Below are 17970 nucleotides of genomic sequence, written 5' to 3'. Positions count from 1 at the left end.
CCACACTGCTCTGAGATAATGCTGCAAGACAGCAGTTTTCAAGTTTTATTAGCAACAGATTCCTTGTTTGTTCTTAGTCTGAAATCTTGTGAGGATCCCAATAATAATAATAAAAAAACCACTAGTGTTTTATTATCAAAGCACTTTCTAAGTTTCCTTTTATGACGACATTTACAAGTCAGCCAAACAGAACCATGTGCCTGTTTGGAGCAGGGTCAGCTCGCTTTTTCTGTACAAGGTGAAAGTCAATATTCTAGACTTTGCACACGACGAGGTCTCTGTGATAATTTCTCAACTCTGCCATATGCAGAAGCGGCCACAGACAGCACATGCAGGAACAGGGGTTCCCTATGTTCCCTTAGACCTTTATTATAGGGGAGGTGGCCCCCCTAATTGGGAGAAAAGCAAAAGCTAGAAATCAGGCCAGGGCTCCGGCTATCACCATACTTTACTTCAGTTACACAGTATCAAGGAGTCATGGCGAATGCTGCTGAGACGTTACTATTGTAACTGCTCCATGCTGGCCATACTAGCTCTGGAGAGCCTCTAATTAAAGTAATCCAGAAGCTGGATTGTAAATCTTCCATTTCTTCATGCAGGATCCCAAACACAACTATTAAATCAAGCTCATTTTCTGCGTCCTCTAATCTGTCTGATCAAGTTATTGAGCTCTGAGAAGTGGGTTAAGCTGCTCCTGACTGTAGATTTTAGGTCCTGATTTGGGTAGAGAGCACTCCTTGCACAGGCCATTCTGAGTGGCCGGCCCCACGGCGGGTGATGGTGGGGACCTGTGTGTTGATCAAGGTGCTTCTATAAACAACGCTGGGGAGGCTGGATAGAGAGCCTCAGGCCAGCCAAGAAGCACCCCCATTTCCGGATGCCCCACACGACAGCCCCCAACGTGGCGGGACACCTGCCACGGCACTTGACTACTGGGCACAGCGACAGTGCAGGGCCTCTTCGGCTCCGCATGGCTGTGGCCTCAGCGTGGGACCAGGGGGCTGCGTGGACCATGGTGTGCCGTTCAGGGTGGGGGGCAGCGCACAGGCCCCATCGCCAACACCAGCACACAGCTGCCACCTTTCTCACATGGGCACGTTTGCAGGTGGTCCAAATATGCTTCGCCACTTTGGGAGAATCTTGTTAAAAGGCATCCCAGGACACCAGCTAATGTATTACTCTGACAACATGGTGGTTTTGCAGGTGGTCTCTGAAGTGTAAAATATGGTATACAACATGAGAAAGCTTAGAGTTCTTTTAAAATAATTGAAAATAATTTATATCCAATGTTTATGGAACTCTACAGCAGGGAGTGGAATTTGAAAATCAAGACCATAAACAAGCATGATGAGAGAGGAATAGGGCCCAGAGCACAGGAGGCAGCAGTGGGGAGGAGCACAGCTCACCTCTACTCCGAGGCCGATCCCCAGGTGCCCAGGGCTACAGGCACAGGGCCAGTAAACAAGCAAGGAGCGTCATCCACCAGAACACAAGGTTTGCATGTCCCCAGCACGCTGAGGTCCTTGGCCTCGATTTACCCTAAAGCTTTGCCAACAGGGTAGGGCTAGTTGTGGAGAACTGTAGGGAGATGCTTACTGTGAACAGTTTTGATCCCTGAATGGGAGGCAGGTGACAGTTCTGGGAAAATACAAAGTGATGTCTATTTGATGCCATTTTGTCTTCAAGGTAAAGCCCTGCATTACACATAAAAAGCCAACATTTTTGTTACTGAAATCCCATCAGTCTAGGCATTAAACTCCAGTGAGGACAGCTGCTCACCTCTTACCAGGACCCACAGAGCCCTTGCCCTTCAGGAGAAGAGGTTTTTTCCCCAGAGATCACAGTCCCATGGGGAAGGAGTCACATGCAGTCTGGCGATGCAGAGGCTCATGGGTCTCAGGGATGCTGCCCCACCCGGCTGGCTGCCCCACCCGGCTGGCTGCCCCCGTCACCCTCTATCACTTGTTTTGTCTCACCCAAATTGTGCCTGAGGACAACAGACTTTGGGTAACTAAAAATGGCTAAGAATAATTAAATACCCTTTACGAGAAATGACAATGAGGAAGATTCTTCCTGGAGAATCTTTGAGACTTGCAAAGCTTGTGGAAGAGGCTTCAAGGACAGTACCTTTGCAAATGCATGGCATGATCTTTGCATTTAAGAGGTGGGTGTGGGCCTGTTCTGGAGCTCAAACACCCATTCAGTCACCAAAGTATTTTTTTCTAACATGTGTTGATCATCCCAAATGGATGTATCCCTGACCACAACGTCAGAGTCCTGTACAAGGAGATCTCTGTAAATAAACAGGTAGATGGACAAAGTAAATAAGTAAACACACACACACACACACACACACACACACACACACACACACACGATTTATAAGTGATTTGGAGAGAAGCCTGTGCAGTATGGGACACAACTGGGGCCAAGAAGAGTGAGCACTTGTAGAAAGGAGGTGCAGGGAAGACTGTTGGGCAGCACTGTGCTTGGGCTCCTTAGGGAGACGGGCAGGTACTACAGCATGGCTGTGGGAGGGGTGTGGGGACAGGACCCCAAGAAGAGGTGCAGGATGTGAAACAGCATGTGTCTGGTGAGGGGTGGGGCTGCAAGCTGGTAAAACGGAATGCTGGGGGTGAGGTGAGAAGAGAGAGGAGAGGGAGAGTGGCAGGACCCAGGCAGCAGAGGCTCCTGAGTGCCCTGGAATCTCATGAGTGGCGGCCGTCTGACCAGAAGGACCTGCAGTGAAGAAGCAGTGCTCTCTGGGGAGACTTGAGCATGAGAACATGGGCCAGCTCCCATTAGCCACCCAACCCTGCTGCCAATGGCAAATGGCACTGCAAATCACCTTCCCTAGGGCTGGATTTATGACCACCAGGCACCCTTCTGCATGTTTCCCACATACTAAGCTCTGTCAAGCTTGTGATGGGGTAGAGTAATACTACCCCCATTTCACAGATAAGGACAATCAGGCACAGAAAGTCCAGACCTTTAGTTAAGTGGCAGAGCTTGATCAGAATCCAGGCAGTCTGACTCAGGAGCCCACATCCTTAACCTCAGTGGCTGCGGCAAGGAAACATACTCCACATGCCCAGATGGTGTTTAGGTGACAGCAGCTCAGGAGGTACCGTTCTAGTGATGCTTCCTCAGGTGTTCCAGAAAACCACAAGCCCGATGCGCACATGCATGGAATAATGAAGTTTTGTGATGCCCTCCACATATTTAAATTTACTGCAAAGTCATAAAGAACTTGTTGGCCCATCGGCCTCTGAGAAAGCCCAGAGATGGCTTTTTAGTTTGGATAACATGTAGTGTGGCCACGTTATGGGAATTTAATGAAATCTCTCCTGACAAGTACATAATGTAATAACACCATGCAAATTAAAAAGCCGGCTGACAGCCCAGGACCTGGAAGGAATGCAGCTGAACCTTAGAGAAATTGATCATTTTCAACAAAAATAAAAGATCACAGCAGGCAGTGGGCGGCCACGTCTGCCTGGTGTCCCCTCCTGTGTAGATATGGTGAGAAAGTGGTCGTGAGAGTGACTTCTGCTACCACGAAAGGTAACCTGGCAGAAAAGCCACAGTGGGTTCTCTGGGAGATAGCTTTGCAGATGGCTGCTGGAGGAGGCCGTGCCTCCGGAAGAAGGAAGTGTCCACGGAGCAAATGGCTTGCCTCAACCCCCAGGAGCAGAGCAGGAAGTTTCAAAAGCTGCAAGCATTTAATTCTTTCAAGCTCAGTATGAGGTATTGTTATTATTATTATTATTATTATTATTATTATTATTATTCCTCTTTTACAGATGGGGACACTGAGGCAAAGAAAGTACAGGCACATGGTCCAGCTTGCACAGCTGGTAAGTGACAGAGGTGAATTTGAACCCATGACTAGAGAGGTTGGGATCGCTCCAAGCCAGGTGGTTCAATGAACCCCAGGGCTTCTGCAAGAAGGATGTAGGCAAATCTGAAGTCTCCACTCGACCTGCTCTGGTCTTAAACCCTGCAAAGGAAGTGAGCAAAGAGCACAGTAAGGGCGGATGGAGGACCCTGTCAGGCAGACATCTCCTCCCTCTGCTGAAGATCACAGGTCTGATGGGCCTTTCGCCCCAAGGCAAATGATGGATTGTTCTGAGGCCTTCTCCGAGCTACATCAGGATGGTTAGAAGGTCCCTGATTCCTCAGTCACAATTTCAGAATCCCAAAGGTTCTGAAATCCAAAAACCTTACTGATTTAATTCACTTGGCAATGAAGCCTGAACTGGCCTGACCTCACCAGAGGCAGAACCAGACCTAATGGATACGAGCATTCTGAGTCTCAGGCACAGCTCCTCATGAATGTACAAACATTTCATTGCAGAAGCATCAAATATCTGATGCTGAGTAGCTGAAGATGGGATGGGGGCTGGGCACTTCAGAATTTGGGACAGGCGAGGGTGGAGCTGCACATGGATGATGAGGGGGGTGCGGGGCACCTGCCGAGTGCCTGCCTGAATGACACAGGCAGCGCCCTGTCTGGCTCTCCTGATGGCCTCCTGGCAGTCATAGGCAGGCCACCATCCACCGAACTACAGCTGGGGAGACTGGATCAAAGGCTTGGGCTATGGAATTCATTTTGCATTAAGCAAATCACAGATAAATCCATTCTCTACTTAAAAAATTAAAGCATTCCAGCCCTCCTGGAACCCTTCCCCCAATCCTGGTGCCCTCGAGAAGGCCTCCGCCCTCCCGTCGTCCTCCCCTCCAGGGGCAAATACACCTGCCTGGTGGGGGCGAATCCTTCCAATCATACTCTGGGCACTTGTACACTGATAGATCTTGGTGTTTCTTCTGCTGTATTGCATTGCCCCCACTTTCAGTGAAAAATACGAGTTTCACCCTCAAAAATTCCCTTCCTGCCAGACTACATCAGTGGTGCAGAGAGCATCACCCTCAGATGTGTGCATAGTGGTTTCTATCTCCAGGTCCTAGATATGACCTACACTAACTTCCTACTTGTGGGCTGAGGGCACCTGACACAAGGCTGGTCCAACATCAGAACAAGGTGAGCAGCATCATTTTCCAGCATGTACTTGGAACATGACAGAACCACCGTTCTATAGGTCACTCACCCTGTGGCCTCAATTATTCCACAAAAAGCCAAGAATCAGCAGTCAAGTGAAAAGGGTCTTTGACTCAATCACCTGCAGCTTTCAGAGGACATCCACTGAAACACAGACTTTCCTCAAAGAACTCTGAGGCTCCCGTTCAGACAACTGTGGTCTAGACAGCCCCAGGCCAAGGGGCAGAGGGTGCACACCGGCTTGGGAAAGACAGCAGGACAGCAGCCAACATGGGAAAACACAGATGTTCCAACCTTGATCAAGGTGCAGTGAAGGCTCATCCCACCATAACACAGATGTGCCTAGTGCCATGACGCAAACCCTCTCATCACCCACCAAGAAAAGGCAAAGTTACAAAAATAAACCGCAGAGTCTGAGGGGGGTGTCTCTCATTTGCACTTAATGCAGCTCCTCAGGGCAAGCACATGGGCTGAGCCCCTGCCATGCCCTCCTGGGGGAAAAGGGTAACATCAGTGGCAGGGTCAGACCTGGAACTTGATCTTTAGACCTCTAGATCAGTGTAATTTTCTGCATGTCATGCTGTTTACCACATTGCTTCAAAACCAGGAAAATCTATTTTAGAAAGATGCCTACAGGGGCGCCTGGGTGGCTCAGTCGGTTAAGTGTCCGACTTTGGCTCAGGTCACGATCTCGCGGTCCATGAGTTCAAGCCCTGTGTCGGGCTCTGTGCTGACAGCTCAGAGCCTAGAGCCTGTTTCAGATTCTGTGTCTCCCTCTCTGTCTCTCTGCCCCTCCCCAACTCGTGTTCTTTGTCCCAAAAATAAATAAACATTAAAAAAAACTTTTAAAAGAAAGATGCCCACCAAATAGCTACAATGAAGTGTTGACTCTTTAAAAAAATTTTTTTAATGTTTATTTATTTTTGAAAGAGAGAGACAGAGCTCGAGCAGGGGAGAGGCAGAGAGAGAGAGAGGGAGACACAGAATCTGAAGCAGGCTCCAGGCTCTGAGCTGTCAGCACAGAGCCCAAACTCATGAGCCGAAGTCAGATGCTCAACTGACTGAGCCACCCAGGTGCCCCTAAAATGTTAACTCTTAAAGAGGTATATGGAAAATTTATTTTCATAAACCTTATTTTCCCAATAGCGTCACAACTGATATTACCACGTCATCATAGGCGGATAAATTTTCTGTGTTTGCCTAATTGATACTATGAGGTGGTTGTTCTTCAAAGCTGTGTGTCTGTGTGCAATTCAGACAAGGAGAACCCTATCTGCTTCTCCAGCAACCCCAATTCACCACATGCTTTTCAGACCACAAGACTCTTATGATTTAACAGTCATGTGTTGTTTCTGATACACTTTCCTATCTTTGCCTTCATTCCTGCTTTCTCTGTTATTTGGCTAAGTCATAAACCCATCTGATTTACATTCATTGACCTGTTTTCGCACGTTGGTCTTTGTAACCTGTGTAGTCACTCAGTAGAATCAGTAATTAAAACTCAATACTGTGATCCTTTCCTAATACTATGAAGTCAGTATTTTTCTTTCACATTTAAAGATAAAACCACATATTTCTTCTACCCAATTGGAGAACCTGACACAGACAAGTATACTATCTAGGCTGTCTTCTTCCTAATACATTTAACACCAGCTCTGATGAGATGCCAACTTGGCAATTCTCTACATTAAAAGCATGTCTATACTCTTTAAATTACTGTCCTAGAATATTTATTCATAAAGGAAATATAGGACAGAGGTTACTAAGATTAACAGCTAATACTCTTATTAATTTTATCTTCAAGTATTAATTTTAGGGCGATACACGTGGAGAGGTATGTCTTCACACTGTCAAGTACAACATTACATCATTCATGGAATAAATGTATACGGGGCATGATCAACCTGCCAGCAGAGAAAAACATGTCATTTAACAGACACCTTACAGGTAAAAGCTTACAGCAGGTAGGCCATCCAATGTAGAGGGAAGGACACAAGGGTCATGAAAGGCTTTGTAGAAGTCAAGTTTCCCTGAATGTGTATGTGAAAAAAAAAAAATCTCAGACTGTACTAAGGGTACTTCTGATTTAGAGGTAATTGTAGCTGTTGGTACTTCAGATTATCACCAAGTTATCACATAAAATCCTGAAAAGGTTCTCAAAATTAAAAAAAATAAAATCAAAGTCTAGAATTGAATGAGTTACAAATTGGGAGAATATCTTAAGTTTCTGGTCCAAAGCTCTTATAATAATATAAGCTTGGTTCCTGTAAACAAGCTTTCACTTGGATTTTTTTAAAACTTTAGTTCTGTCTGATATATATTTATACACACACATATATACATATGTACACACATGTATATACATATGCACATGTGTATATGTATGTATGCATACACATGTGTGTACATAGGTACATATATGTATGTATATATATAAAATTAAGTCAGTTCAATTCAGGGGATAGCAAGTGAATATAAATGAGCTCTTTTTAAACAAAACTTTAAATCATGATTTGAGTTAAACTTAGTAATTAAGTGAGAAGGGATGAGTATCATGAAATCAAATAAAAATTGGCTTTTAGGATGGTTAAACCCCAAAGTTTTCCTGAGACAAATAAACTCTTCATATAAATCTCTTTGTAGAATATAATTCTTTCATAATTACATGGCCTTTCCACTTAATTATCTGTCAAATAAACTCAGAACTTTGTGTCTCTAATGTTTTCCAAAATGGTATCCACCTAAGAGCCATAATTCTTCTGTTACAGAAAAATTATAGAGGAAATACATCAGGAACCCTGTGTTTATATACTAGCTTTGTGACCTTGGGAAAGTCACATCACCCTCCAGACCTCAGTTTCTCTGTATCTACAGAATGGAGTGGGGGGTATGGAATGACACCAAGGCCTTACCAGGCACCAACATTCTCTAGATTTATTTCATGGGGCTAATGGTGACTGTTGCCTTCTTCTGAAAGTTAAAAAAGATACTGATCAGGGCAATGCACTGTACAAATTCTAACACTGCTTTAGGTTTTTGCCAAGCAGAATGAAGTCAGTAACTAAAATGTCTTTAGAGCTAGCCTTTTAAATAAGCAACCCCGGAATACTTAACAGTTGTGATAAATTGAAAACATCCTTCAGCTCACGTTCTAAACAGATGAATGCTTGGAATTCACCTAAAAAGATTCTGTAGCCTTGAGTGTACCTGGGTTGATTTTTTCCACATTCTCCCTCTTTATATTCTCTTTCTCCAGCTCCTTTTACTAATTTATCCATGTAAGCAATTATGAGGCCACAGAAAGTATAAGGCACCCAGGGCATTCAAAACATAATGCTACAGGGGGAATTAATTTGGCAGGCATTTTTGCAAATCACACTAAAAAAACTGTGATGTTGGAAAACAACTGGAGGAGAGAAGTAGGCAGAAGCAACAGAGGGTTTATGCGGCACCTGCTTCTAACTGGAATTTTATTGGCACCTCTGTCGTAGCAGTCTGTCCAGGGAGTCCTGTCAACCTTCTCCCCAGAGTCTGCTTCTGTCCTTCTGGGTCCTATCTTGATGACAAAGGAGCCCACGGAGGCCACACATTCATGGACTCATCACGAGGGTGGCCCCTGCCAGTTCCACCCTGACCTTGTACCTGACTCTGGAAAGCAGCTTCTTGCTATTAGCACGTTCACCCTCAGAAACAGTCTCTGAGACTGAGTGAGGTCATCCTGCTCTGTCTGGAACCCCCACTTCGTAGCACCAGGCATGTACTTTGCTAGAGTGGCCAGCTGACGGGGCTGGGCCCCTTGGCCTCATTCTGTGTTCCTGTCCACGTGGACACTTGCCAGCAGTCCGGGGGGCAACCGCTTAGCAGCTATCACTAGACATCTGTCACTGGGAGGCCATCTACCTGCTTTCTGCCTGCTCCCAGCCGTCTGACCCCACCACTCCCACAAAAGACACACGTGCATGCATGTATATGCACACGCGTGCACACACTGACCCCCCGAGGTCTGCCTGGTTCCAAGGCTCAGTGCTCCTCCAGCTGGCCTGAAGCACCCCAGCTTCCACAGGGTAGTGAGACGGAATGTTGCAGCACATTCCAGCTGTGGGGACAGTGGGACAAAGGAGTTGGTAACACTGGCTTTTAGAGCAGAGGCTATATCCTCTGGCACAGCACGTGGTTTTTAAGGATCACTTGTTGCCATGTTCACCAGGCTTTCTCCACTTTGAAGAGGAAGTGGTTTTGTTGACCACAGGGGTTCCTATTATTTTACATAATCTCTGCACAACTCACAAGTTAAAAATGGGCAGCCTCTTGCCTGAGGGTTCCCTAAAATTCCATGCCATTAGCAAATCCCCAAACACCAAGTCAGAGAACATTTTGATCTCCCCTTTAATTGCTCATTCAATTGTTACGATCGAAATGTGGGCTACCATTTTTATTTACACGCTTGCCTTGGTAAGTATTACCTAATCTTCTCGCCATCTGGATAACTGGTAGACAAATGGGATTTGAGTAATTTTTTTTGGCTTTAAATTTCCTAGAAGTCTCCCCAAATTAACTGTCTGATAACCTGTAAAAATAATTATTGCACATTTTCAAGCTCCCAGAGGCTATATGCCTTTTATGATTTACCTCTTACACTTTCCTTTGAGGCAAGCATTTTCTCTAGTGACTTTACTGTTGGTATAACTGAATTCTGTTTCCCTCCTGCTGTGCAGGGAGCCCTGCGGCCCTTATTTTACCAGTAATAGAGTTTTCAGCATGTGGTACTTTGACCCCCTTCTGAAATAAAACTGTTTTTGATGGAAGAAAGTGTTGGGTCCCTCAAGTGTGTGTGGGCAAGAAAAAAGACTGATAATCGCTGGAATGAATATATTTATGTATCTGTGTATAAAATTTAATCTAAAGGGTCAGGGTGCCTGCGTGGCTCAGTTGGTTGAGCGTCCGTCTGACTTCGGCTCAGGTCATGATCACACTCCGTGGGTTCAAATTCCACATCGGGCTCTCTGCTGTCAGCACAGAGCCTCTTTGTATCCTCTGTCCCCCCTTTTTTCTGCCCTTCCTCCACTTGCACACTGCCCCCCCTGCCCCCGCCGCTCTCTAAAAAGTAAACATTAAAAAAAAAATTTAAGGGTCTTTTGAAATAATTTTAACAATGACAAGAAGCAAAATTAATTCATCAATTTAACAAATTTTTATTGAGCCCCCCATTAAGGAAGGTACTGATAACCCAATGATTTTAAAAAATGCTTTGTGGGGCACCTGAGTGGCTCAGTTGATTAAACATCTGACTTCAGCTCAGGTCATCATCTCACGGTTCTTGAGTTCCAGCCCCACGTCAGGCTCTGTGCTGACAGCTCAGAGCCTGCAGCCTGCTTTGGATTCTGTGTCTCTCTCTCTCTCTCTCTCTCTCTCTGTCCCTCTTCTACTCATGATCTGTCTCTCTCGAAAATAAACATTAAAAATTTTTTTTTTAAAAAAGGAATACTTTTGTAAATGTTAAACAAATATAAAAAGAGGAACTAGAAGAGAAGACTCCTCTGGTGAGAAGTGTTGCTCTGTGCCTGGTGCATGTTGCTCTCGGTGGGCCAGGGCTCTGCTCATCTGCCTGACATTTTCGGTCCTATCCCTGGGGCCCAGCAGCACCACTGCACGTATGACTGAGCCAAGAGGCTTGTGGTCCTCATCCTGGCTCCGGGTTGCCTGCAGGTTTTTATATCCTGGCTCCAGGTACGAGTACTAGGACCTCAAGGCAAGCTGCAAATATCCCTGTACCTCAGTTTCTCCACCTGTACTGGAGGCCATCCTGGTCCCTACCTCAGAGGATTAGGGAGAGGAGTTAAGGGACCAAATTATTGAAAATGCTGGGCAGCACCTGGATAGGAGCAAACCTTCCAGATATGTTAAAACTTGGAATTATTCTGGGGGCGCTTGGGTGGCTTAGTCAGTTGAATATCTGACTCGATTTTGGCTCAGGTCATGATCTCATGGTTCATGAGTTCAAGCCCCACGTTGGGCTCTGTGCTGACAGTGTGGAGCCTGCTTGGGATTTTTTTTCTCTCTCTCTATCTGCCCTTCCCCTGCTTCACGCACTCTCTCAAAATAAAAAACTTAAAAAAGAAGTGGAATTATTCTGGCCAAAATATTTCTGATGATATTCAAAAGAGCCAATGATATTTAGGACCATTTACATATTGGAATTGTTAGTAAATTTTTATGCTGGATACTTATCTAACCTGAGGCCATTTAAATGTTTTACAATGGGTTTTTTTTCTCGAAATTTTTAAAAATTAAAATCCCTTTTAGCACATTCTTTTTTCCTAAGGGTTTTTTAATTGTTTTACTCCTCTACCCTGTGAGTTCCTTATGACAGCGTGCTCTAATTTCCTCTGTCTCAAGGTTTATCTTTCATTTGGGGAATTGATACTATTACTTATTCTCCGTGTTATTCAGTGCTGCTTGATCCATCTCTAATTTCCTCATTATTTCCCATACGGTTTATTATCTTCTTATTGCTTTCCCAGATGCTTTTGATGATCACACGGATTGCCAACAGCACTTTTTCTCTCGTCAGGATGAAACTCCCACTGAACAAAGCACTCTCCAACATATCTGTTCTTTCTCGAAGCAGCTCATGCAAAACACGCATTAGGTGAGTCCAAGATGAGAATCCGTCCTAACTCGGTACTTGGCTAACAGTCTTGGAAGAGAGCAAGAGAAAACTGTATGCAATGCTCTCCTGCATTTGAAGGTAGAAACTCACAGGAAGATGCCCCAAAGCAGCCTGCTCAGAGGGCAGGTAAGCAAGGTGGGAGAAACCTTTCCTTCCCATTAACCTTGATCACAGGCTGTAATTTAAGACTCCCAAACATACTTGTGTATAGGTTTATGTTTGCATAGTACGGATAAAAGTGTTAGATCCGGCACCCAGAGTTTTTGCCTTCTTTCATCAGTTGCAGGAATACCTATGACATCTGCTGTCTGAGATGACGAGACAAATTTGCTCTCCACAGTGGAATTGGATTGGACAGCCAGGTCTTGCATGATATCTCACTGATCCTCAAGGATGGCATCTGTTTTCTTTCCCTACAGAGCCGAGAAACCTCTTCCTACAAGACGTGTGGCTTCTCCACAGCTGACTCAGATCTTCCCTCACGCCTCAACACCACCTTTATCTGGGGAGCACCAGGTTCCTCAGTCCTTGTGCAGGACATCTGGCTTTTTCTTCTATGATACATCCATCATACTTCTCGACCTTGAGCACTCATCAGCATCCCCTGGAGGGCTTCTTAAACCACAGAACTGCACCCCACCCTAGACCTTCTGACCCAGTCAGTATGCCTGGGGTGGCATCTGAGAATCTGTGTTTCTAATGCGTTCCCAGGTGGTGATGATGATGCTGGTCCAGGGACCACATAACAAGAACCACTGATGTTCAGAAGCCAGCTTTTAATGACTTTCTCACACTTCTGAGTGTTCTGGTGAAGCTTTCTAAATGCCCTGGTTTCCCCAGCTAAAACCAGGAATAATCCCACCAACCTAATCCAAGGGTTAATGGTTAATATAGTGCCACACACAGAGAAGCTTGCAGCTGATCTCGGGAAAAGTGTGTTCCTAAAATCTGAAGATATGTTCAAATCAGTATATATTACTGTGCCTCTGCCACAAAGGAGGCTCGAGATGTGAAATGTGATGTTTCCCTCCCTTGCCGAGCTGTTCCAAGAGTTAGGATGGTGTCTGCCATGTTCATGAGGATACCCTGACACTCATGTTCTGCTCATGTCCTCATGTTGCAATGACAGCACTCATGGGGACCTTACTGAACTGGTATCACAAGTGTTCCCCAGCACATGCCGGGTCCAAAGCTGACATGCATACACTTGTTTTTACAAATAATCACCCATACCCAGCATCACTAATTTACATGTTAAGGCATGGTGATGTCACGTACTGACATCTTGGAAGAGAGGCAGTAACATCTTCATCATCTCTTGGAATCCATACTTGGTGCTGTTTCCTCCACTTTATATAGACACCATGTGGGTGCCCTGTCCACCACCTTCTCACTCCTGTGTCATTCTTCTACGAGACCCACCCAGAAGGCCAGGTGCCACCTGTTCTGTGTATCGCCTTCCTGATTTTCCACCCTGTGGTTTTCTTAGATGTTCTCACTTATCACAGACCTGGAGCCCCAAACACCCTGCCCCCCACAAGGGCTCCTGGCCGAGAAGGGCACCCTGTCCCCGAGCTGTGTGTCCTGGAGCAGGCTGCAGCCACCTGGAAGGGACACCTTTTACACACTGTGCAATCAGAAAGCAGAAGCCCTTCCAACCAGCCCCTTCTTCCACTCTGGGGTCACTGGCCACTTCCACATCCAAGCAGATGCTCTCTTAGATTCTCCCTTCCTCTAGTATTTTGGCTACTGAATCTGCGCCTCTGCCCCCTGCCTCCATTTGTTTTCTGTGACCCTGGAAGAATTCCACATTTCTTCTGGAAAAAGGATGGATCGATAGGATTTCCTTCTAGATTAGCATGGAAGCTCTACTGCTCTGACTTAAGTGATAATGAATGCCCAAGAAAAATGACTAAGGAAGCACTTCTATTTGGTCTTAGTGTCCTGAGGGACAAAGGCAGTGTGGATCTTGGCTTCAGGCACTGGCATCCGCCAGTGGATTTACCCACTACCTCTGACAGGATTTTCATTCAGATAAGAAATATTCACAGAATCCCCTCCTCTGTTTTTGCTTCACAACAATGTGCCTAAATATGACTCTGTGAAGCATGCTGGAATACCAGCTCCCAAGCAAGCACATCCTTTCCTTCTCCTGGGCCACCAGTGAAGCTCTCCCTTCACCTAAGCCTGCAGGCCAACTGCAGTGGGTCCTGCCTGGACCTGGGAGGTATGAGCATCCCCAGGCAGCTCATGAAGTGACATCAAACTCCTATCTTGGCTCCACTTGGTGGGGCACAAATCATGCACACGCCACATCCTCCCCAGAATTCACCTGTCCTCACCACACCCCCTGTCAAACTCTGTCTGGTCCCCAGGCACATCATGCCTCTGCTGCTGCCACCTCTTCCTGACTGGCTTCTCTAGTCCTGGGCTCACTTCATTCGAGAGCATTCTGTAACCCTGTAGCTGCTGTACGGCCGTGTATTAATCATGCCCTTTTATTTTCTATGTTTTCTGATGTTTCTGGGAGGAAAGACTGCCCCTCCCAGGGTCAGCCAATTCTTAGGGATAGCCAATAATTCACCTGCACACCTTTCAGATACAAACCAACCAATCAGAGCCCACAACCCCCACCACCTCCTCTGTGGCTCTCACACTCCAGCCGCTGTCCATCTGCTCTGATCGCCCCAGGGCCAGATGCCAGACAACCAGGGGCAGCCCCTGAGCCCCACAGCCTGCAGAAATTACTCCAAATAGCTAACCTGGAGCCTGCCTACCCTTCCTCACCCCTTTCTTCTGTCTGAAACCACAGTGAAGGCTCTTGCCCATGTTCCCCTCCCTCCTTCTGCCTCCTGACCAGCTGGTGCTTTCCTGTGGGGCCCCTGGGATGTGGTGTGCCCCCTTCTCTAGGGAACAGAGAGTAACAACCTGTCTTCTTTGTGGAGGTCATCTCCTGATCTGCTAGCCTCACCCCACACCTGGCTAATAAAAAACGTACACTTCCAATCGGGCTGGCTTTCAATCATGGCTGAGCTCTCCATCCCACTACCCTCAGGATCAAACCATCCCTTTTTGAAGCTCCCCCCAGCTGGTCACCTTGTTTCTGGGCATGTACTCTCTGAGCTCTGCCCTCAGGATAGGAATCCATGCTCCAGTCCCTGGTGGGGCCTCCACACCACAGAGAGCCCTGTCTCTCCACCCCAGGAAACAGCCCGAGGCACTGCTCTTTGCCCTCATAGGCCCAGCAGCACCCCTAACTGGGGCTACTCCCAAACACACCTGGAGTCAGGCCTCTCCAGGTGAGCAACCTGCCTGCCCCCGGTGCAGACTCCTGGCCCCGTGGCAGTGGCCATCCTCCCCTCGGTCACCAAGAGACTTTCTCACAGCACCGACCAGAGCACACTCCTCCCTGGCTTAAACCTTGACGTGTTTTCATGGCTTTTAGAACAAACCCAATCATGCTGAAGACAACCCCGTTGTGTGTCTGAGCTTGTCCTTTGTTCTCAGCCCCAATGGTCTTCTTCCTTTTCCAGTGGAAGCCAGATTTTGCCCTGCTGTTCCCATTTGCCTGTTTTCTCACCCAGAACCTTGTGTGACTTCCTCTCTTTGATCCTTTCCTTACGTGTCAGCCTGAATGTCACTCCCTCAGAGACGCCATCCTGACCACTGTTCCTCTCTACCTACCGCTTGGTTTCATAGACATAGTGGTGGTTCTTTGAAGAATATTATTTGCTTGTTTATGGGCTTATGGTCTCTGGCCTCCCTCCCACCCCCATATAACCCACTGTAATGTATGTTTCAAATGAGATTTTTGCTCACATGTCTGGGTCCTCTCTAGAACCCTTAGTATCTAGGACAGAATTTGGCATGAGGTGGTAGTAACTACTTTAATAAATTATTTGAATCCACTTCTCTTTCAGATTGCTGTATTTCCTAGAGTTCCTGAGATGCAAACTTCTCCATTTATAGTTCTGGGCCCTCCTAATGGATTCCTGTGGACCCTGTGAATTTTGGCTGTGAGTTCATCCTTGGTGAAAATTTTCTTCTACGTGAGTCTTGAGTATCTGGCTCCAGTGATTTTCCAGGGGAGGTTTTATTCTGGACCCAGAGGGTCCAACGAGCTTCACTGGTTCTTATTTCTCAATCTTGGAGAACGGTTGAAATTTGGAACCCATAGTCACGTGTGGTGCAAGACTTCAAGGCTCCACTGTCGTAAGGGTGGATCATTTATGCCCACAGTCCAAGGTGTCAGCCACCTTTGGAGGGGAGTCCCTATGATGGGAAAAGACTTTCTAATCCTGTTATTAGAACAGCACGGTTTGGAGGCCTGGATTCATTCAAGGAGCTCAGTTCGAAGTGCAGAAAGGGCCTGAGATCTCAGCTCCAGCCCTCAATGCAGGTATTACACCTCAAGCTCTCTGAGCTTCTTTCTGGCTCATGTGCCATGCAGGCTGTGTCTGTGTCCACTCCTGCTCGAACATTCTCCTTGGTCTGGGCCCCGGGAGTTCCCCTTTCTGGCACTGGAACTCAGCACTGTGTACATATTTGGTTGGTGCAGGGTCTTAGCCAGCCTTGGGTGTGTGTTTGGAGGGTCCCTGTCAGTTCAGCCCACCATCTGGACCACAGAATCCCTTCTGGCCAACCTCCATCCTTTGTCTTACTGCTCCCAAGCCAAGACCCTACGTCTTGGTGATGTTGTGTTATGCAGTTTGGCTTATGGTCCTTGTTTACACACCTGCTTCTGCATCTGTTCTTAGAGGTACTGAGAGCACCCTGGGTACCCACCATATATACTTGCTCATTAAAAGGAAAGCGAGAGGCTTTCAACATTTTGTCATCAACAGCTGGCCTTGCTAGTTGGTGCTGCAGCTCTGTCCACTCCCCAGCAGCCCACTTCATCCTGTCTAACTATGGAGGCTTCAGGAGTGAGGAACTTCCTACCGCAGCAGGTGGGAGGAAGGGTGGCAGGCGATAAAAAGACCATGATTCTTACGGAGACTTTCAAGGCTATAGACAAAGGTGGAATATGTCCCTCACCAGTGATTTCTTTACCCTGCCCCTGGCTACACCCTAGTTTCCATGCATATGAAGAAGTGATACAATCGCAGTCATAAAGTAGCTAATATTTATGAGCACTTGTAGGTCAAACATGTGCCAAGCCCCTTAGAGAATAATATGAATAAAAAATAATTACAGTAAAACCTTGGATGGCAAGTAACTTCTTCTGTGAGCATTCTGAAGGACAAGCAAACATTTCTAATAAACTTTAACTTGACAAGTGAGAGATGTCTTGCAATACGAGTAGTATGTGACATGGAACATCACATGATCACAACTGAGCCAATGGTTCTTGAAATTCACTTTGAGATATGAGTGCTTTGGATCACAAGCATGTTTCTGGAACAAATTATGTTCTCAAACCAAGGTTTTACTGCACTGTGATGATCGCAGCAGGTAACATATTTGGGTAGAGCTGGTCTACCCCAGAGGGCAGCACCAGAGCTGTAACCACATGGCGTCAGTGCCTCGGCACATCCATCCGTCTATCTGTTCATGTGTACACACGTCTCACTTATTAAATTACCCTGGGTGCCCTTTTTCACTATAAAGTTTTATTTTTACATTTGTGAGTTTTAAAGGATTTTTTTCCTTAGGTTTTATAACATATTTAAATACACGAATGTCCTACCTGTCATTAAACCTTGATATACTTTTTAAATTTAAATAAGAGATAAAATATGATAAGCGAAACCCCCAGTCCTTTACCATGTGGGTCAGGTCCATAGACGTATTCCAGGAAACCCTTTCCTGCCGTTTTTCCCCTGCCAGGTGTCCTAAAAGCCTAGAGGTGGTGGGGACAACCCCATCTTCCTGTATGGGAGTGTGAGCCTCTGAGAGGCTGTGCCTACCTTGTCCAGTCCCCCAGGGGCTGGCAGACAGCCCTGGGGGCCCTTGGGGCTATAGTGAGAGGAGGTGGCTGAGATGATGCCAGACCTCACAGAGCGAGGGTTTCCAGTGGTCAGAGACAAGAGACAGAAGCACAGGGAAGACAGGAGGCCGCGCTGCGTGTGGTTAAGAGAGGCCTGGGTTCAAGGGCCAGCTGGGAGACCTCAGTTTTGTCATCTGTACAATGGGGTGATGAAACACAAAGACTGAATAATCTACTATTTGTACAGCGCTTGCAATTTGTGTCTGACATGGAGCAAACACGGTATAAGCATTTGTTAAATAAATCAATGCC

The 17970-nt window shown here is 46.4% G+C and overlaps 1 protein-coding gene and 1 long non-coding RNA gene across 3 annotated transcripts in view; one reads left to right on the top strand and one right to left on the bottom strand.

The window, feature by feature from the left end:
• The window catches only part of SLC22A23 (solute carrier family 22 member 23), a 182879-nt gene that overhangs the window by 31071 nt on the left and 133838 nt on the right, over positions 1–17970 (bottom strand). The window lies entirely within an intron of this gene.
• Positions 3802–16966, top strand: LOC144616359 (uncharacterized). The gene is made up of 3 exons (XR_013555554.2): positions 3802–3857; positions 11581–11708; positions 12149–16966. It is a non-coding gene; the product is annotated as an uncharacterized LOC144616359 (long non-coding RNA).

This window comes from Panthera onca, chromosome B2 (assembly GCF_046562875.1).
Source record: "Panthera onca isolate mPanOnc1 chromosome B2, mPanOnc1 haplotype 2, whole genome shotgun sequence".
NCBI classification, from domain to species: domain Eukaryota; kingdom Metazoa; phylum Chordata; class Mammalia; order Carnivora; family Felidae; genus Panthera; species Panthera onca.
The sequence above is the reverse complement of the archived record's forward strand: the minus strand, read 5'-3'. Positions and strand labels throughout refer to the sequence as shown.